This window comes from Rattus rattus, chromosome 8 (genome assembly GCF_011064425.1).
Source record: "Rattus rattus isolate New Zealand chromosome 8, Rrattus_CSIRO_v1, whole genome shotgun sequence".
Taxonomy (NCBI): Eukaryota; Metazoa; Chordata; class Mammalia; order Rodentia; family Muridae; genus Rattus; species Rattus rattus.
This window is the reverse complement of record NC_046161.1, coordinates 34,498,469-34,520,922: the sequence shown is the minus strand read 5'-3', so window position 1 is coordinate 34,520,922 and position 22,454 is coordinate 34,498,469.

Genomic DNA, 22,454 nt, shown 5'->3' with positions numbered 1-22,454 from the left:
ATGCCTCAGGGTCAGCATGCAGAAACTGTGTTACAAAAACGATGAGGTCATAACTCTGATACTCTAGGAACTAGATTCACCAAGTGGCACTGGTTATAAAAGCAATGATGACAGTAAATAAATAAATACAGAAGCAAACACACAATAATAAAATAAAACATGGGAATTTCTTTCAGTGTTTTCAGTGTCCTAATCACACTTTGACACACAGTATAAGTATAGATGCAAAAAATTTTGGATTCATTTTCTTGTTTAGAAAACCCTCTATTATTCTTGCCATTTGTGTTTATTGTATAGAACTGGAAGACAGAACATCCTTTATATAAAAACCCTATTTTTAACCTGGCAAAGGGCAGATAAAGATGGAACAGTGTATATTTAAATCCAGCCTATTCTGCATAGCATCTTCCTGGCCAGAAAACAAGTGATTGATGCAAACTTTGCCTTTATAAATAATAAATTACTATAACTTATGGCACACTTGCTACCAAGTATCCTCTGACATTTTTGATAAACACAACATGAAAGCATTGTAATTTCACAGGCTTTTTTACTAATCAGAATCAATATTTAAAAGGTATCTTTAAAATCATGATTGCAGAAGTGTTTTTTTCAACAACTTTTAAACATCTCCAGCATTGAGAGAAGATTCAGAGGGACTAATCTGCAGTAGCCCAGCCTGTTTAAGAGTGGGCATCCCTTTCTCTCATTATGATATGAATTAATATATTGCCATATTTATCTGCTCAGTAATATATTGAACCAAAGTTAGCTATCCAGTGATAGCTTCTGATAGATTCCTTTGCTATGGTATAGGAAGCTGAGTATTCCCATATTCCTTTAAAACCACCTTGTTATTTTTGCAAATGTTTTCCTTCCTTGATTATAGTACACAGTGGTGATTGTCCAAATTCAAAGCACACTGAGTAATTCCTTATGCATTTCCCTATCCAGGTCTTGCAGAAAAGGATATTACTAAGTCAATATAATATTTACATTTATAAAAAACTAAATGATTGTTCAGTCATTAGCATTCAAAAGCTATTCTACATTTTTGTTTGTACTTCTTTTGCATATTCATTGGGCATCAGTATCACCAAATTTTAAAGTTGAATAGTGATGCTGAGGGATGATTCTGCTTATAAAAACTAATACTGTTCTGCAAAATTATTTCTCAGAAACACACACAGACGCACACACACACACACACACACACAGAGAGAGAGAGAGAGAGAGACAGAGACAGAGAGAGAGACAGAGAGACAGAGAGAGAGAGACTCACCCACACAAACATAAGTTAGGGCTTAAGAATAAAGAGAGAATCTCTGTGAGATATATATATATATATATATATATATATATATGATATTTCTGTGATATTTTTCTATATATATATAGAAAGAGAGAGAATATATATACATATATATATATATATATATACACACACACACACATAGTTGACATTAATAAAATCTAGCTAACTGTGGTGCTATGTGAGTTTACTTGTAGCACTTACAAGTCAAAAGTTCATAAATCTCTGAGTGACAAGCCAGCCTGGCCTACAAGTGAGTTTCCAGTCCAGTAAAATCTAATGAGTAAGACCCTATCTAAAATACAAACAAGTAAGTAAGTATCTCATAGCAATGATTTTTAAAACAGAAGAAAAAAATCATCATTGAATGACAAACCACTGCTTTTAGTAAATAGCAAATCTTATGTTAATGGTAAGTGCTTCATTTACATGAACACATAGGAAACTTTAAAAATCCACCTTATCAAGTAAAACTTGACTAATGCAGGATGTTGTTAAAGTAGCATCTTCTTTTCTTAAATGATTTCTCCTGGTATTACAAGTATCTAGTGCTTTTGCACATTCCCTAATTTTGTTACGTTTTTCCTAAGCACTCTATTTTTTCCTTTGTATACTGATCTAAATGTGAATATAATTCAATAACCTGTAGTCATCATTGCCCAGAAAGCACCTTGAATTTATCCCTGACTAAATTATACACGGGTTTAGGAAGTGCCCCACTTTCATACAAACAATAGGACAGCTTAAAGCTCATAACTGCCTATGTTGTGTCATTAGCTTTATAAAAGATTTTGAATCTCTGCAGCCTGACAACCATGCACGCATGCATGATTGGAGGGTTATGCTAGCTCACTAGCACAGACTAGGGGCGGGGGACAGTGTGATTACTTAAGTCAGTGCAGCAGGTCCTATTCAGAGAAGAGGCAGCCAAGGATGCCTGTTGTAACCACCCTAGGAATGGTCAGCAAGGCAATGCAGCAAACAAGGTCAGCTCCCTCAAAACCCATAATTTGTTTTATATGTAGACATGATTTTTTCACACTAAATATTGCAAATTTGTTGGGATAGAAGATTATTCTATAGATCTCAAGTCTTTGACTCTGAAAAGTCAGAACAGAAACCTATCAGATCAGAACCTGAATTCCGTTGTCCTGTCTTGTGTTGTGTTTGGTGCAGTGCCCCTCCCTTTGAGCTGTCAATCTGCCCTGTCACTTCAGCTCAGTTCTCTTACAGGGTGAATATTAGCATTTCAAAGAGCTGACAGAATTGTGGATTATTGGTGTGTGGGAGTAATGGCGATCAAGAAAATAAAAAGAACATTTAAGTTCGCATATGGATTTTGCATGAAAATTATACCCATTAAGGAAGTTACAGTGCTATTTTGGTATCTGCCATAAACTGAACATTATGAAGGAATAAAAACATTTGAGAGTTAGCATACAGATTATCATCAGAGGGAAAACACCTCCAAATTTCTGAATAGTTAGGTTCATCAGGTAAAAATGAGTTTTGATGGTATGATAGTTATAATAAAGGAAAGAGGTTTGAAAAATCGCTATAAGAAAGAATAGTGGGCAGAGTAAATTCAGGTGCGTGAACTGCAACCATGTGGAAACGTGCTGCATCTTCCATATATATATACAAACATACATATATATATATGCACAAAAACACACACATACTCACATACAGTATACAGACTAGTACAGAATAATAAACCTTTTTCTTCTGTTATCTCATAAGGTGATATTGTTTGAAGGTTATGACAATAATTTAGTGTCTTTTGGTATGTGTTATTTGTTAATAAATTTTTATTTTTAAATCTTTCCCAGATTCAACAATAAACTGGTGGATTAGAAAGAACTTTCTTTGGATATGTAAACTGTACTTTGCTTTGATCTGGTGATTTGGATGAAATTTATAAGATATGCAAAATAGAATGCAGATTTGTTTTCGGGTTGTTTGGGGAGTTTAGTTTGGGAGACATTGGCCATGTTCCATCAGATAAATCCACAAGGTTATGTCTTTTTTTTGTTTCTGTTTGCTTGTATGCTTTTGGTCTTTTTTGGAATTTTATTTTGTTTTTCCTTATAAAATGACGTTGTATATTTTTTTTTACTGAAAATCCATTTTTGTCCCAGTTTTTCATTTCCATTCTTAATCTTTTTTTAATATCATGATCACAGTTTTCCTTATTTTTTTAACTCTTCCCACATTCTCCACACCTCCCATCCCTTCCAGATTTGTTCCCTTTCTGTCTCTCATGAGGAAAAGAACACTGAAGGGATAACAACCAAACATTAACAAAATAAAATATAATAAGATAAACAAAGAACATCATATTGATGGTGGACAAGGCAATCCAAAAGAAGGAAAAGGAACAGACACAAGGATCAGAGACCCAATTGTTAGCCCACTCATGTATGCCATAAAAACACTAAACTGAATGGTCTAAGACATGTACAGACGAATCAGTGCAGACTAATAAATAGGCTTTGAGAGACAGATTTCCTCAGTGGCATGTCCTATTTTTTTTACTCATTGTAATCTGTTTTTATTTCAAAATGTTGTTTGGGTTTAAGAATTTAAAAATATTTCTAAAATGCAAGGTTTTGTTGATCCAAGACAACAGCAGTCTGAGGGTTTCCTAAGGTTGTTACTTCTCAAGAGGTTAATTAATACAGAAATAACAGAGTTGCACCATTTATTACGGTTTTTATTACTGTAGTTATTACATAGTACAATTTGAAATCTGGCATGCAAACATCTCCTGACTTTGGTTATTATTCAGGTTTATTATATAGGGAACCTTTATTGTCTCCATAAAATTTTACAGCACTATTTTTTAATTTGTGAGAAGGATATTATTGTTCATCAAATATATACATACGTAATATTTTACATAACATGTTGTTATATATCATATATAAGAATATTATATATAATATTTTATGAATGATATTGTTTCTATGGTTTGTTCCTCAAAATACTTGTTATTTCAGGACATGAATTTTCATTAATTTGTTCATACTGCTACTTTGCTGAAAGTAATTATCAGCATTATCAGGTTTCTGCTGAAACATTTAGGAACTTTTATGCATAAAATCATATCCTATTCAAAGGAATCTCCTTATACTGTGCTGAATAAGACAGGAAGAATAAAATTCCTTTTCTTGTTCCTGATTTTAATGAAAATGTTGAGTTTCTCTCCATTTGGTATGATGCTCCCTCTGATTTTGTTGTATGTTGTTTTATTTTTCTGAAATACGTTCTGTTTATCCTTACCAGTGTCCACATTTCTAAGGAAATAGGACACTTGAGACCCCATTTGCCATCTATGATAGTCAGAATGTGTGCAGATAGAGTTCGAGTATTGAGAAGACCTCCTTCTTCCTTTCTTGAGTTTGTGCTCAATCTTGTGAGGGGTACACATGTAACTCTAACTGTAGGAAGCCGCATTTTCAAGAGTCAGACCTTTTATAGACACATTCCAGAGCATTCATTCCTGTCCTCTAGCTTTTACCCAACATGGGAAGTTTCAGAATTCCCAACTGTGTCTGAGTACTGACTGTTGCTTATTCACAGTCCTTTATGTAGTTATTTATCATTGTGCAAACAAAAACATTAGTAATAAAATTGTTATCTACTGAAATAATTAGCAACACATACCGAAGAACGTAATAGAAATAATTAAAAGGGAGTTTGACAAAATGGAGACTTAGAAAAACAACATTTGTGTGTTCTCTGCTAGGATCTTTAAGTTCCCTGGCCAAGTTTATTGACCATTTTTGTAGAATTCCTGAATTCTCTCCAGTAGAAGTGTCCTCACTTCTAATTAATAATACGGTTGGTTAAGGACAAAATACACTTTGCACGATTGAAATTTTAGTGCATTTTACCAGGCCAGTAATTATGTAGCATATAAAGATTATTAATGGATAAGGAAACCATTAGTTTTTTCTTAAAGGAGCCTGAATATTGTTTACAAGCATTATGAAAGAAAACCACCAGAGAAAATTTCCTGCACAGCTCAAAGTTGAATTCTCTATGTCTAGCAAACAAAGTTTATTGTGTCTATACATTATGATCTTATCATAAAATCTGCTGGGGCAGACTTTCTCCTTTGTTCAATTATATATGGTTTTATGTGGAGAGGCACAGCATTAGGAATCAAAAATTTACTGTCAAGCTACCATTGAATTCATACGATTTGGCTGTCTACTACTTTAAATAACACTTTCCATGAATGTGATTTCTATAACCTACCATATTAAATTGATTTCTCCTTTACAAACATTTGTATATTGGAAATAGCTTCATGGTTAGAGATGGGAGATCATGTTTAGTTTTTTCTCTAAGTAGTGGGGGCTAATCAGCTTTATGCAAATCACATGCATATTGTCATGATCAATATGTGACCATGTGTGAGTTAGTTAGTCTGTTACATCTGGAAGACATTGTTTCAGGTATGTGGTTCCACCTTTTTTCCCAACTATAACAGATAGTAGCTTCTGAGATCATGACTGAGCAATATACTTATTAAAGGGAATAACAGAATGTCTCTAGGATTCTTTAAATTGACACATTTCTTTTGCTGAAAAAAAACAAAAAAAAAAAAACAAAAAACCAAAAAACAAGACAGTGTTTGGTATGTTCCTTGGTCCACAATCTACGTATTTCCCTTTCCTTGAGCATATGAGCAATGTCAGGAACAGGTCTCATGGTCTGGGCATTGAATCCAATCAAATAATTGTTACTTACTCTCACCATATTTGTACCACTATTGCACCCGTGTACACTGTAGAGAGCTCACCATTGTAAATTGAAGGATTTCAGCTATGTTCCTCTTTGCTTTTCTCCTTAGGAAGTATGAATAAATTTTCCAACCAAAGAACATTATCTAGAATGGTGAAAATTCCCAGTTAGTCACCAACTGAAACGTCTTCATGTTCAATGACGTAGGTAAGTGTGGTTCCATCAATATGGCTTTGCTATCAGTTTTTGTAAAGCAACCAATAACATGGGTAGTAACATGCATTGTTTGAGAGTTTCTGTGCCATCTCAGTCATCAGAACTCAGTTACATGTAACCCATATATGGTACTGGAGGGGGTTTTGTTTGTAAGAGAAGGCAGTAAGGTTGTACTCTCCCCATTTTTTGGTGATGTATTTTTAAGAAAATTCCATTTACATATTATATATTGATGCGCCTCTACTGTAGAACTTTTCTATAACATTCTTCAGATGGTCCACAGATTCTGTCTTCCCTTACCCTACTTTCATCCATTTCTGTATTTAATATTACTAGAGACCACCTGCCATAAATAAGCAGAGCCCCTAGTTGAGGGATGGGGTCACCCACCCATCTCAAAAATTTTAATTCAGAAATGTTCCTGCGAAAAGGAAAGACAGGGACAAAAAATGTAACAGAACCTGAAAGAAAGGCCATCCAGAGACTGCCATATCTAGGGATCCGTTCAGTCTGCAGATACCAAACCCCAACACTACTGTCAATGTCAAGAAGCATTTGCAAACATGAGCATGTGATGGCTGTTCCCTTAGTGAGTCTACCAGCACCTAAGCAATATAGTTGCAGATACAGGCAATCATCAGCCTGAGCCTTGGAGACCACAATAGAAGAGCTAGGGGAAGGACTGAAGGAGCTGAAGGGAATTGCAACCCCATAGGAAGAACAATGTGAATTAAGTAGACCACCCAGAGCTACCAGAGACTAAACCACCAATCAAAAAGTGTACCTGGAGTTCAACAGGGCTATAGATTCATGTGTAGTAGTAGATGGCCTTATCTAACACCCAGAGGAGGGGTGGCACTTGGTACTTTATGCCCCACCATAGGAAAATGCTTGAGTGGTGAGGCAGGAGTGAATGAATGGGTGGAGAAGCACACTCATAGAGGCAAAGTGGATGGGGAAAGGGATGGGATGGGTGTTGTGAAGGGATAACAGGCTAAGGGGATATCATTTGAAATGTCAATGTATAAAATGATTAATTAAAATAGTGACAATTTACTTAAAAATAATCTTTCAATTTGAGAATGACCATGTTATTTTCCTCAGTATCCAAGGACGTAGCAGTGCTCTTGACAGCTCTAGATGCATATTCTTCCCACAGATATGTCCATTAGTGCTCTCAGATCACTGCCAAGAAATATACTTGTTTTCAGTAAGGCCAGAGAAATGGCTCTATACTGTGTGGAGATGCATGGTGTGATATGAGAACATTCAGCACAAATGGTGAATGCTGTTTGCCTCTGAATGCATGTATGCCTCAAAATTCCCTGTGAGGATAGTTTATTCTCCCAAGTTTTTTTCCTCACAGGAAAATCAGTTCCTTGCTAAAGCAACCACTGAAGCCTCCCTACAGGATGATTACACTAAAAAGGCTTCAACCTCTAACTCTATTAAAATATGATCTGTCCAACTTACCTTTCCATGTTAAAAATTTTCTGTCTGCAATTTTTTATCAAACTTTGATAGGGTATATTTTTTCCTAGATTAAAAATAATACTGTTTCTAAAGTATTTATTTCCTCTCTTACATATATATATATATATATATATATATATATATATATATGCTGTTTTGTAAAACTTCTGAAATATTTTGGTTGCAAAATAAGAGAGGATATTTAAGGAAATAAATATTGTCCAGTAATAATTGCTTACATATGATTAATTCTAATATTACTTTTTTATACTATGTTATAGATTTCAACAATTTGAGCTCTATTTTTTCAAGGAATATACACAAATGGTCAAGGGAAAAAATCATAAAATTTACATAGTACATTGGTGCTAGCAATTTGGAATCAAGATGCATCACTCACATTTCCTTTCCTGTTATCCTTCCACCATTTAAGCTCAAAAAAGCATTAATGCATATCATGATCATACTTTCTTCTACATGCACTGTTTTAATTATTTAATGATCATGAATCCATGGAAAGAACCATCCACATATGTTTATGGAATCTCTCAACTATTTGTTGTATATCATTATTATTATGCCACACATAAAATACTATATGTGCTAAACTGAAAATTACATACATTAACTTACTTAATATAAAGAAGAATCACTGCCTTTCCATTTAAACAATAAAATATGCTTATTCATTTTGTACAACTATACAAGTGTATGAATGATTTTCTATTCTCTGAATATTTTTCATGGGTACACTAATTTATTGGTATGATCATGACTTATTATGGGTTGACTTAAATCAGTATGACTTAGCACAGTAATAGTGGTAGATGTGCAAGTAGTATGGAGTCCCTGTTTAGGTTCAGGATCCTACTACAGAAAACAGTGCCAATTATAGATTTCATTTTGGGACACAATTCTAATCAAAAATTTTGGTTATTCTCACGATAGGCAGTTCGCCATTGTATCAGTTGGAATTAATTGGCAGGAAGTATTTCCAAGCTTGACTAAGTGGTGATTACGTCTTTCCTGCAGTAGCCTGCTTCATATATTCTGGTACTATGAAAGCTATCCACTAAGATACATAATAGAATCAAGCTTATTGGTCAATGCTAAATAAATTTATCTCTGTTCTTTGACTTACGCACATGTTGACTTCAGCAATATGGTCTTAATTTCAAGTTCTGTATGGTAACCAAGAAGGTTTGTAATGGGCTAGACTGTATGGGAATTCTCTGGAATGTAAATTCAAAGTAGACAACCCAATACTGATACTGGCTCTGGACTATGTATTTGTTAGGTTATAATGTCCAGTGGAAAATCATTGTCTTATTACTAGTTAACCCTATCTGAAAAATGTTTATATGTATATTTGTGTAGTGAAGTCTCTTTTACAGAACTTTGCTTCCATATGCCTTTTTCAAAATGACTTTAGGGATATTTATCCTTCCTCATATTCACTCTGCAAATCTCAGCTTCTACAAGCATAACCATGTAATTCAGTGGTTTGTATATGCTTGGCCCAGCTAGTGGCACTATTTGGAAATGTAGTTTTGTTAGAGTAGGTGTGTCCCTGTGTGTGTGGTCTTTAACAACCACATCTTAGCTATCTGGGATCCAATCTTCTGCTTGCTGCCTTCATAATATAAGTGTGACTCTCAACTCTTACAGCCCCATGTCTGCCTCAAAACTGCTATGCTTCTACCTTGAAGATAATAGACTGAACCTCTGAACCTATAAGTCTACCACAATTCAATGTGATCCTTATAAGAGTTGCATTGCTCATGGTTTCTGTTCCCAGAAGTAAAAGCCTTATTAAGACACATCATCTGTCACTAGTTTCCCTTCATATTTATACCATTGTTTTTGTTTAAACTCCCCTCCAATAAAATAGAGACCCATGATATTATTAGTTTTCTGAGTTATATATTCATTCCAACTAGAACATATATATGTGAAAATTATTTTTAACTTTTTAAATTTTAATTTTATATTTTATTTCTTCCCTTTATATTTTGCTTGCTGTCACCCTCCCAAATCACCAGCCCTCCCACCACCCTTCCCCTATTCTCCCTCTCCTCTTCTGAACAGATGTGGGCTACCTAGGCATCTTGTCACCCTGACAATTGAGACAAAGGTGATAGCTGTTTAAGCCTGGCAATTTGAGTTTGCTCTCTAGAATACATATACATGCACATGTAGTGAACTGACTCCCCAAATTATTCCTGTGACCGTTACATGTCATCATGGCACACACACACACACACACACACACACACACACACACACACACACACACACACACACACACACACACACACACACACACACACACACACATTAGTTAAAATTTAATACCTGAAAATGAATGAATATGGAATCTGTATTAGCTTTTGAATTAGTAATGTTTGAAATTTGATTTTTTTCAGACAATATATTCTAATGCTACCTTATTTTGTCCTCCCTAATTCTTTCTAACTCCACAGTGACCTAATTCCTCATGTTTTCACACCTCTCCTTAGAAAACATGAACAAAAAAACTAACCAGACTGAAACAGAACACACAAACAAAGGAATCACAAAGGATAAAACACAAGAAGTACATAGACTCACAGAGATACATGCTTATAGAGAAAAGCCCATGAAAATATTAAATTTGGAATCATAATGTATGAAAAATTACCAACATTGTTAAAAGTATAATATATTATGAATCAAAAAAATTCAAAATTACCATTGATTCATTAAGGTAGAATGAAACCCCTGACTGAGTGTGTATTCTACTCCCATGAAACTGTACTGGACAAAACTCGTTTTTGTTATTAGAAAATTTTGTCAAGTGGGCAGAGCTTCTTAGTGAGGAAGATCACATTCAGTTCCAGCTATTAGTGGTTGGACCCCACATAATTTTGACCTGTAAAACCTGTGCAAATCCTGTGCATGGTTTCCTGATTTATATGAGTCCACATGTGTATCAGTCCTGCTATACCTCGACATTATTGCTGACTTGCTTGCATTCCTCCCCACAACTTTGTGCTTTACAATATTTCTACTATTTTTTCTACAAATCTTTCCTGAGGCATGAAGGAAGAGACTCGATGTCAATGACTCATTTAGAGAGGGTCTTTCCACTCTGTATATTGGCATATATAGATCTCTGCATCTGGCCCCATCTATTGTATATCCCAGCTTTTGTGATGACAGTAGAGTAATATATTAATAGAAGGGTATAATAGAATGTTATTAGGAATCATGTTGTAGCTACATTTCTATAGCAGACAATAATACCTGCTTTAAGCCTTAAACTCCAGCATTTTGTCAGGAGAACAATGGTAGAAATGTGTTCTGTCTCATTGTCTCAAATCAAGTCAGATAGTGTTTGCTTACTCTCTTGAAGGTGCCACTATTGAAGCAGTATATTCTGTAGGCAGCTGAGTGTGGTGGATCAGAAAGTATAGAGGTTGTTTGGTGTTTCAGTTTTCCCTCAGTAACTATGCAGAATACATTTAAGTACCAGCAATACTATTCAAAAGGTAAAGGTTTTAGAAAGGCATTTGCTTGTCTTCTCGATCTACAAAAGAAATGTAGGTGTTGTCTTCAACAATAGAGCCATCATCAGTTGTATGGAGCAATCAATAGCTTAGGCAATAGTTTGAAGTGATCGGAGCATTACAATGAGGACTCATTGGTCAAAAAATATAATAGATCTAGCCAATATGTGGCGTTGGAGATTTCATTTGGGGGGAAGAGCTGTCTAGTTTGGTCATTCCCTCCCATTACATTTTAAAATTTCTTTTATTATTTTTATCTATGTTATATATTAAGAACAGATATGACACATAGTTTTAGCTGTCCTCCTTATTATTCCCCTCTATCCTCTTCATTCTGCCATCTCCATTTAATTCCTTCATCCCAATATTATTCCCAAATATCCCCATAATAATTTGTATTATTTCTCAATCCTCACAAAATCCTTCCCTCCATCTGAATTTTTACATGACCTTTTCACATCTTAAAACATCCAAATATAATTTGATAGATACTGTATTTGTCTTTGAGGTTTTGGATAATGCATAATGAGGTTTTGTTATTGCTGTTGATGTTGTTGTTGTTGTTGTTGTTTGTTTGTTTGTTTGTTCCATCTGTTTAACTATGAGTCCCATTATTTCATTTTTAAGAGCTTAACAATATTTTTTTGTAATATAACGTATTTTATTATTTGTGATTACTAAGGATGGTGAACTTTTCCTTAAATGAAACCAGCATTTTATGGTCAATTATCGGAAATAAGAGGAAGAAATTTTTCTTTGAATACCAAAAAGATACATGTAAGTAAAAGACATGGAAATTGGGGTACAGAAGACAATGGAAAGATTAGTATTCAGAGATAAACCATAGCAAATAAACATACTTTAGATGGGGATATTAAGCAATTTCAACACACGCACACACACACACACACACACACACACACACACACAAAATTTTTCTGTTTCATCAGTATAAAAGAAGCCATCCAGATTATGAATACAAATTTGTTAATAAATTTACAAAACATGTAGTTCATGAATAGGGATATGAAAATATGAAGCTCTACGCTTCATGGTAGATATTTAATAGGAAAAATAAAATAAAAAATATGATAGTAAGTAAGTCAGCCTACTTCAAATGAAATTGTCATTAAAAAATAATTCTCATGGAAGAAAACACCTTTGGTACTCATAGATAATGGACAAATTATTCATTCTTGTCCTTAAAGCCTCAAGGTGAGGTATGCCTGGAAGTGTGGTTACCTCTGTGCTCACAGAGCCATCTAACTTTCAACAAAACAAGAAGATTGAGGGAAAACTCTACAAAATGTTCACCCCAGGTTATATTCCCCTCCTGGTCCACACAACCCCCTGATATTTCCACATCCCATATTTCCTCCCACGCTGCCTCCAGTGTCACAGAGGATGCCACAAACCCACACAACCCAACAGTCCTGGGGACTCTTGATTGTTAGGTGCACCTTCTCTGACTGAACCCAGACCCAGGAGACGGTTTCTCTATATGTGCTGGAGGCCTCATCTCAGCTGGTATATGCAGCCTGGGGGGTGATCCAGTGTTTGAGAGATCACAGGGGTCCAGGTTACCTAAGACCACTGGTCCTCCCACAGTATTCCCCTCCTCCTCAGCTTCCTCCAGATTTTCCTTAATTCAATCAGAGAGGTCATGTTTCATTGGTTTGGTGCACATATCAGCAGATGAGTCTGTCAGCTGCTTTTTGATCTGTTGAAGGACAGTCAGGATTGGTCTATTTTCGTGAATGCCCCATAGCCTCAGTATTTATGTTCTGTCTTGGTGCCTCCCCTTGAGCTGGATCCAATTTGGGCCTGTCAGAACACAGAGGGATCAAAGAATACGATTTAACTCTTTTTATTTTTTTCAAAAGGATTTAGAGAGTCATCCCAAAGACAAAACCTATACCACTTGGGACATCTAAAGTATGCTCTTCTCCAGAGTCATTGAAAGAATGATGCAGTACCCTGTTTTCTGCCACATCATATTACACACAAGTCATCACATTTGTTAAAGATCAATGAGAATCCTCTGAGACTGCCTGAGAGAAATAATGAATGGTGAGAAATGTTTTGCCATTAGTACATGTATAGTATAAATTTAAATGTTAAATTTAATTGATTAGTTTAATTGACCACTATTATGTGTGCAATATTTATTCTTCATTTTGTATTGGTGTACTCTTGAAAATATTTTTCATTTCAGTTACACTCCAATTTATATAACTAATAGGAGTTTATTAGTTGAAGTCTTGAAGCTGTGAAAGTGGCAACAGACAGCCAGTAAGGATGGGGCAGTATTTCTGGCAACCTAATCGAAGGTAACTCCTTTAGTAATAAACATTAACACTTTTAGATTGTCCCAGAACACATGCTAGTTTTCATTACATCTCACTACCTCTGTATCATTGCACTTATGGTATTTCTGAAAAGAAGACATTTGTCGTCTTTCCTACTGAATGCATTAAATGCTGAGAAGTCAATATGAAAACATCCCATTCCTCTCAAAATTTCTTTTGTTTTGTATGTAGGACAAAGCTTTTCCTCCTTAAACAAACAAACTTTAATTTCTTATTTTTACTTTTTCATTTTAATTGGATATTTTATTTATTTGGATTTGAAATATCTACTCATTTCCAGGTTTCCCCTATGCAAAACCATATCCCAGTCCCCCTACCCCTGCTTCTATGAGGGTGTTCACCATCCACCCACCCACTTCCATATCACTGTCCTGGCATTCTCTTACACTGGGTCATCTAACCTTCACAGAATCAAGTGTCTCTTCTCTCATTGATGCCAGATAAAGCCACCCTCTAATAAATATGCGGCTGGAGCCATGGATCCTTCCATTGTACATTTGGTTGGTGGTATACTCCCTGGGAACTCTGGGGTGTCTTGTCGGTTGAGATTGTTGTACTTCCTAGCAGTTTGCAAAATCTATTCACCTCCTTGGGTCCTTTCCCTAACTCCTCAATTTGAGTCCCATTGTGCTGTATCAATCAGTTCAGTAATTGGCTGCAAGCATCTGCCTCTGTATTTGTCAGTCTCTTGCAGAGCCTCTCAAGAGACAGCTCTCTCAGGCTCCTATCAGCATGCACTTCTTGAAATCAGCAATACTCTCTGGTTTGGATGTACATTGGATGGATCACCCGGTGGCGAAGTCTCTAGAAGGCCTTTTGTTGTTATTTTTGTTGTGTTTCATTCCATTATTTTGTTTTTTTAACAGCTTAATATTTTATTTTATACTACACCATAATTTCCTTATCAATTTCTCTACTATGGAAATATATGCTATTTCCAAATTTCAACTAATGTGAATATAGCAGCAATGAATAGGAACTAGTAAATATCTCTATAATATGATATGGATTCCCATAGATTTATGCCCAACAATGTTACACATGAAACTTGAGGTAAAACATTCCCAGAAAACCAAACTGATTTCCAAAGTGGCAGTACAAGTGTGTTTTTTCACTGGCAGGATGATATTTCTTAGTACTCATCATCTTAATTAGCATGTGTGATCTTGGAGATACTTAATAGTGCAAAATAAAATATCAACATGGTTTTAATGTGCATATTTGGGATTGCTAAGGATGTTGAACTTTTCTTTAAAGGAAACCAGCATTTGAATGGTCAATTGTGGGCAAAAAGGAAGGGAGTTGTCTTTGAATATAAATCAGATAAGGATTACATCTTACATTGAATACATTGAAATTACGGTACAGAAGACAATGGAAAGATTAGTATTCACAGACAAATCATAGCAAATTAAGTACCCCAAGTCATTGAAACATAATTTAGATGGGGTTATTAAGCAATTTCAACACACACACACACACACACACACACACACACACACACACACACACACACAAATCATTTTCTGGTTTCATCATTATAAAAGAAGCCAGCCAGATTATGAGTACAAATTTGTTAATAAATTTAAGAAACATGTAGTTCATGGGTAGGGATGAGAAACTATGAAGCTCTAAGCTTCATGGGAGATATTTAATAGAGAAAATAAAATAAAAATATGATAGTAGGTAAATCAGCATACTACAAATGAAATTGCCCTTAAAACTGTATTCTCATGAAAAAAGTCCCTTTGGTACTCATAGATCTTAGACAAAAAAATTCATTCTTCCCCTTGAAACCTGAAGACAAAGTATGCCTGAAAGACTAGTTACCACTGTGCTCATATTGCCATCTAGCATTCAACAAAACAAGAAGATTGGTGGAAAACTCTACAAAAATGTTCTTATTTTTTTCACCCCAGATTATATTCCCGTCCTGGTCCACATCACTCCAGGACTGTTTCAAATCCTGTACTTCCACCCCACCCTGCCTACAGTCACCATGAGGATGCCCCAAACCCACCAACCCCACCAGAACTCTAAACTTCCTGGGGCCTCCAGTCTCTTGAGGGTTAGGTGCATCTTCTCTGACTGAACCCAGACCCAGGAGTCCTCTGCTCTACAGGTGATGGAGGCCTCATCCCAGCTGGTGTATGCTGCCTCATTGGTGTACCAGTGTCTGAGAGATCTTGGAAGTCCATGTTTACTAAGACTGCTGGGATCTTCCTACAGGGATGTTGTCCTCATCAACTTCCTCCATCTTTTCCTTAATTGAGTCAGAGGGGTCCAGTTTCACTGGTTGGGTGCACATATCAGCTTTGCCTCTTGGGTCTTTTGGAGAGCAGTCGTGATAAGTCCCTTTTCTGTGAATGCCCCATAGACTCAGTAATGGTGTCAGGTCTTGGGGCCTCCCCTTGAGATGGATCCCACTTTGGGTCTGTGAAAACACACAGGGATGCAAGGAAAGGATATAACTGTTTTTTTTTTCCAAAAGCATTTAAAGAGTCATCTTAAAGCCAAACCTGTACTTTGATTACTACTAGGGACATCTAATGTATGCTCCCCTTCAGAGACATAGAAGGAATGATGTAACACCCTGTTTGCTGCCACATAACCTTACACACAAGTCATCACATGGTTAAAGTTCAATGATAATCCTTTGAAGCTTCCTAACAGAAATAATGGATGGAGAGAAATATTTTGCGATGAGTACATAACTAATAGAAATTTAATCACTTAATTTAATTAATTATTTTAATTGACCATTATTTTGTGTACAATATTTATTCTTCATTTTGTAATAGTGCACTCTTGCAAATATTTTCCATTTAATTTACACTCCAAATTTTACAACTAACAGGACTTTATTCACTGAAGCCTTGAAGCTGTAAACGTGGCAACAGCCAGCAAGGATGGGGCCGTATTTCTGGCAAGTAATTGAATCTAACTCCTTTAGTGATAACCGTTAACACTTTTAGATTGTTCCAGGACACATGCTAGATTTCATTAGGGCTCACGAATTAGCTCTGCATAACTGTGGTGAGGGTCTTTCTGAAAGGAAGACAGTTGTCATCTTTCCTACTGAATGCAGAAAGTGCTGAGAAGTCAACATGAAGACAGACCATTCCTCTCAAATTTTCTTTTGTTTTGCATGTAACATAAAACTTTTCCTCCTTAAAGAAACAACTCTTTAATTGCTCCTCATAGGGTTAATGCTTACCGAAGTCTTCAATGTATATCCCAGCACCAAAAATGGTCTAATTATTTCCTTTGTTGATGTTGAACTTTTCCTGTCTGAATTTCTTGTTTTTTACTTATTCATTTTTATTGGATATTTTAATTATTTGGATTTCAAATGTTATCTCATTTTCCAGTTTCCTGTCTACAAAACTTTATCCCATTTCCCCACTCCTGCTTCTATGAGGGTGCTCCCTCACCAACCCACCTATGTCCACTTCACTGTCCTGGCATTCTCCTAGACTGTGGTGTCTAGTCTTCACAGGACTAAGGGTCTCTCCTTCCATATACAGCTGGAGCCATGGATCCCTCCATGTGTATTTTTTGGTTGGTGGTCTAGTCTCTGGGAGCTCTGGTTGTTTGGTAGGTTGAGATTGTTGTCCTTCCTAGGGGGTTGCAAACCCCCTCACCTCACTCATTCATTTCACTAACTCCTCCATTAGAGTTCCATTTCTCAGTCCAAAGGTTGACTGCAAGCATCTGTATCTGTGTTTGTTAGTCTCTGGCAAAGTCTCTCAGGAGACTTCTCTATCAGGGTTGCAAAAATAATACTGTCAGTTCTCTAATTGGAATCAACTGCAGAAATCTCAAAGGCATGATTTCTTTCCATAGAATACATAGTATAGATTACTGCATACATCTTATAAAGGATTTTATTCTTAGAAACTGTTAAGGTGGTTATTCACTTTTTCAACTCGATGATACCTAGAATCACCTGAGAAACAAGCTTCAATCATGACTGAGCAGGGTTATCATAAATAACTTAATTTAGGTGGGAGAACCTCTCTCGTGGGTAGCAAAATGTTGTGGATCCTAAGCATTGGCCTTTTCACTAAGAAGTTGACTTTCTGTGTCCCAATCAATAACTCTGAAGTCCAAACCTCAGAGAATGATACTTTTATATAATATCCACAAATACTCATTAAATAAATGTAATTTATTTAAAAATACATGTATTTCTTTATGAGTTTTCAGCATCCTAATTCCACCTTGATACTGTATCTTTTTTTTTTCTTTCTTTTTTTTTTCGGAGCTGGGGACCGAACCCAGGGCCTTGCGCTTGCTAGGCAAGTGCTCTACCGCTGAGCTAAATCCCCAACCCCGATACTGTATCTTGATAGCTGAAAAAAATCTTACAATCATTTTCTTGTTATCTAACCCTATATAATTCTTAACTTTTGTCACTATTGTATAAAATGTGAAAGGTAAACTAATTCGTGGTATAAAAAACTTAACCTTAATTGTCTCAGAAACAGATGAAGATGGAATAATTATGTTAAGAGCCAATCTATTCTACACAACAACCCTATGTCTAGAAAGTGTTATTGATACAGTGTATTTAAAAATAACAAATCAGTTCTCTCTTATTACATACTTCCTGCTAGGCATCCGCTGGCAACTTTGACAAATACAACACTACTGCATTGTAGTTTCAGTGGCTTTTTCCTTCTATGAATCAGTATTCGAGAGGTATCTTAAAAATACAAGATAGCGGATGACAGACATATGTTTTCAAGAAGATTTAAACTTCTCCAGCTTTGGCAGAATCTTCAGAGGAAGTGATCTGCAGTAGCACAGCCTGTTTATGAGTGGTCATCCCCTCCTCTCAGCATGGCATGAATTGATATATTACCATGCATATTTGATCACTCTTACATCGCCAACAAATTTAGTCACAACAGGAAAGATTCTAAAAGTTCTGTCATGGGGTAGGAAGTAAAGAATTTCCATATGTAGTCTGCAACAATTTTAGTTTTGAAAATTTTTCCATAATTTTATAATGCACAGTACAGGTTGTCCAAATATAAACCGCAGTTTGATGTGTTTCAGTAAGCCAAGGATATACTTTATGGAGTATGGTATGGATTGGTGGGAAGAGTTTCTTCAGCAGGCCCAAACAAGGGCATCTCTCCTTAAGTGAATAGGACAGGTCTAGTACAGAATAGAGTTTAGTTAGTGTCATGAAATGGGTGTTGAGAAGGAGTAGAAGGAAAGAATGGGAAGAGGGCAGAAACATGTGGAGAAAAGGAGAGAGGTAGAAGGAGCTCGAAGAAAGAAAAGAGGCAGGGAGAGAAAGAGAAAAGAGGCTAAAAAGTCCCTTTTATTGCAAGCCAGACCTACCTGCATGTTGCTAATAACTGTTTGGTGCAGCCTAGAAGAAAAAAAATGTTAAGGTGCTAATATATCTCCATTTTTGTTTAATTAAAAATAGGAGAAACTAGAAAGAGGTGGTGGTGAATTTACAATAGGGTCAATGTGACCTTTTGCTCTTTTGATTCTGCCAATTTTGGGGTGATGTGGGGAAGCTAAGAAAATAGAGATAGGGATGTTGGTCAAGTGTTAGGAAATTTGTAAGTTTCCTTGCTGTCCAGGGTCTGTGGGAACATCTGTAGGTAGGAAGATGAAGGCCCAAAGGAGTACCTGTGTCTGTGAGAATAGGAGGATAGGCTGGATCTTCCATGGGTTGCTCATCTGGAGCTTTCCTGAATGTAGAGTTTGAGTAGATACCTGGATTTGAAAGTGAAAATTAGGAAAAATACACACACATACAGATACACACAGACACACAGACACACACACAGACACACACACACACACACACAAGGTAGAAAATAAAGTTAAGTAAGTTTGGGGAAAAATAACTTTTCTTAAGTGTACATTTGAAACCCTTAGGTCTTGGTGGTTGAGATGAGAGTTTCAAATCCAGGGAATAGGGGAGGAATAGGTAACAGGTAGAAACTTAGGCTATTGATTGGCAGATGGAGCCTGTTTGGTCCATGAAAGGTAGATCTGAGTGTGTTTCCTTGAGCGTATGAATTTACAAAAGAGAAGTTTGATAATACCCTGAGCAGTGTTTAAACTGAGCTTAGAGAAGACTAAAGTCTTTTGGGGAGCAGAAGGAATAAGAAGGACTTCTATCTAGAAGAATGAATAGATATAAATTTAGTATGATGAAAAAGTTTCTATTTAAAAGATAATCAAAATTTGATGACCTTGTGAACATGATAGTTGAGCAGATGGATTTAGTGTGAGAAATACTTCAAGTCTATAGTTAGGAAACTTAAATTTGTAATTTTGACAGTGGATATTTTAAAATTAGCTTGAGATATACTTTAATATATATTTGAAAACAATCAAAGGAAACATAATATTTGAACTTGTGATTATAGAAGTAGGGTCACATAGTGGAATATTTTTCTAGGGTTAGGCTCATTTATCAAAACTTCATTGATAAGAATTAGAATTTTTAACTCTTAAAGTCTTAATACAACAATCATATAGTATGGTGAAGAAATATGAAACATTTAGTCACTAAAACCTTAATTTAGATAAGGAAGTAGGAGAAAGTTTCATCTGTGAAAGGTTACATCTGAATTTGTATGTCTTTTATCATGAAGCCTATGAGTAATGCAAGCCTGTCTCTCTATTTTATTATAGATATGAGAGTCTTAACTATTTAATGAATAGACTAATGAGCTAATATAATAGTGGATTACCTTGTGATAAGCAGCCCGTTGCCTGTTTTCTAGTTGTCAAGCTGCCATTAGTTTGCTTCAATCTAATCAGAAGTCAGGGAAGAATAAATTATAATCTTGATCTAATATATTAATTAAAATGACAGAGGTTAGTCTATAATCCATTACCTAAACAGTTTCTCAGGTCCCCACTGGTCTCCATCACAACTCATGCAAAGGTAGTCTGTTCATCAGGCCTAGAAGATGAGAGGCTCTCTCCTGTGGAGAAGGAATATGGGAGCAATGACTAACCTTGTCTTAGTCATTATGATACATTTAATTCTCTGGGTTTCCTCTGTTTGTCTACAGATTAGCCTGAGCATTGGCAGCAGGTAAGGAAATGGCACCATATCTCTCAGTGGTCACTGTAACACAATCCAGGTAGAGTCACTTGTCACTATGACTTATCATCTTGGAGATCTTGTGCAAGTTCTCTGTGATGATTTGGAGGTCTCGGTCTGTCATAATAAACTTAAACATTTAATGTTATATTTGTAGATTTCTGACAAGGTTGAGAGCTAGGATCTGTTAAGTACATCTGAATTAGATCTGTATCTGCTTTTAATTATTTGTTCTGGCTAATATCCAAGAAGCACAGAGCTTATGACTTAATAACAGAATTACAGCAGCAAAACAAGGCTAAACATATATTTAAGGGAGCTATCATTTTTTACTGTTGTAAATCTTTAAATTAGTATTAAAATTATTTACCACAGCTGGATAGAAATAATACAAAAAGTTTATGTTAATTGTTAAATGTCTTTGGCGACTTTAATTCAGGCTGTTCTTCTAATGACAGATGTAAAGTAAGGACTGACCATAACAAAGATGGTAGATACTCATGAGACTGCCTTCATCCAAGATGGTGCTGAAGCTATAGCTCCACCTGTGTTGGTTATATCTTTGAAACAGAACAACATTTATCCATAGAAGCGTGACTATGCATCAACAGATGCAAACATATCTGATACAAATAGACTTGTTTTGTCTGGTGGACAGGGCCTTATGGAGATTTTCCCCTGTCACTGCAAGCAGCCTCTGCCACTGTGCAGGTCCTAGCACAGTCACTGTCTCTGAAGCAACACAGTCTAAATGGTTGTGTGACACACCTGAGGCATGCTCATGGAGTAGGTCTGCTATCCTTCTCACACCACACAGCTGGCTTCATGCTACGGTAGATTCAAATGAAATGAATCAAAAAAAATTTCCAAGGAGGTAGGAAATTTAAGACTGCCCACTTGACCAAACAGCTGGCAGCAACAGTGAAAAAATATCTGGCGAGGCAAAGGTTCGGGACCAGAGAGCAAGCTAGTTGGATCAAGAAATAAACTGGTTGAAAAAGGAAGGTGGGCAAAAGCCTGCAGAGAAAAAATCTTCCATTTTTCAGTTTGCTGATGAGAGTTGTCAAAGTTTTTTTTCAATGTGTGTGGTTAAGTTGCCATTTAGGTTACTATCTATAAGGCATTGGAAAAAAAAAAAAAATTGGAAGCCCTTAAGGCCAGGAGGTGTCCCAGTACAGAGCTTAGAAATATCAAAGCCATTGTCTTTGAGTGAGAATAGGAGTTATTAACCTTATACCTTCCAGAGTTCCAAGGATAAATTAATAACTCAGAATGGAATGAACAACCAGACTAGATTGTCAGAACACCGGAAGATAGCCTAAGGGTTGATTTGGGACCAGCTCTGAGCTGTGGAGCCAGTGCCTAAGGAGAATGGTTTGCCTAGATTTAGGATTTTTTCAGCAGTGAGAGAAACCATCTCAAGGAGGGAAATAGAGCCCACCCAGTGGTAAAGGACCTAAGATGAGGAGTTAGCGAGAAAGGCCAGTCATTTAGGCTATGAATACCTCTCTTTGCCAAGGATATTAGAGGGCATGGGTGTGAGCTAAATAGAGACCAGTGACCATTTACCCTGACTAATGCCTGAGTGGCAGGAGGGCGTCTTCCCAATTTGCCCATGTTTGGGTAGGGAGGAATATTGAGCAAATGGCAGGAAAGTCCATGAAGTGGCAGGAAATGTGAATCTGCCTGTT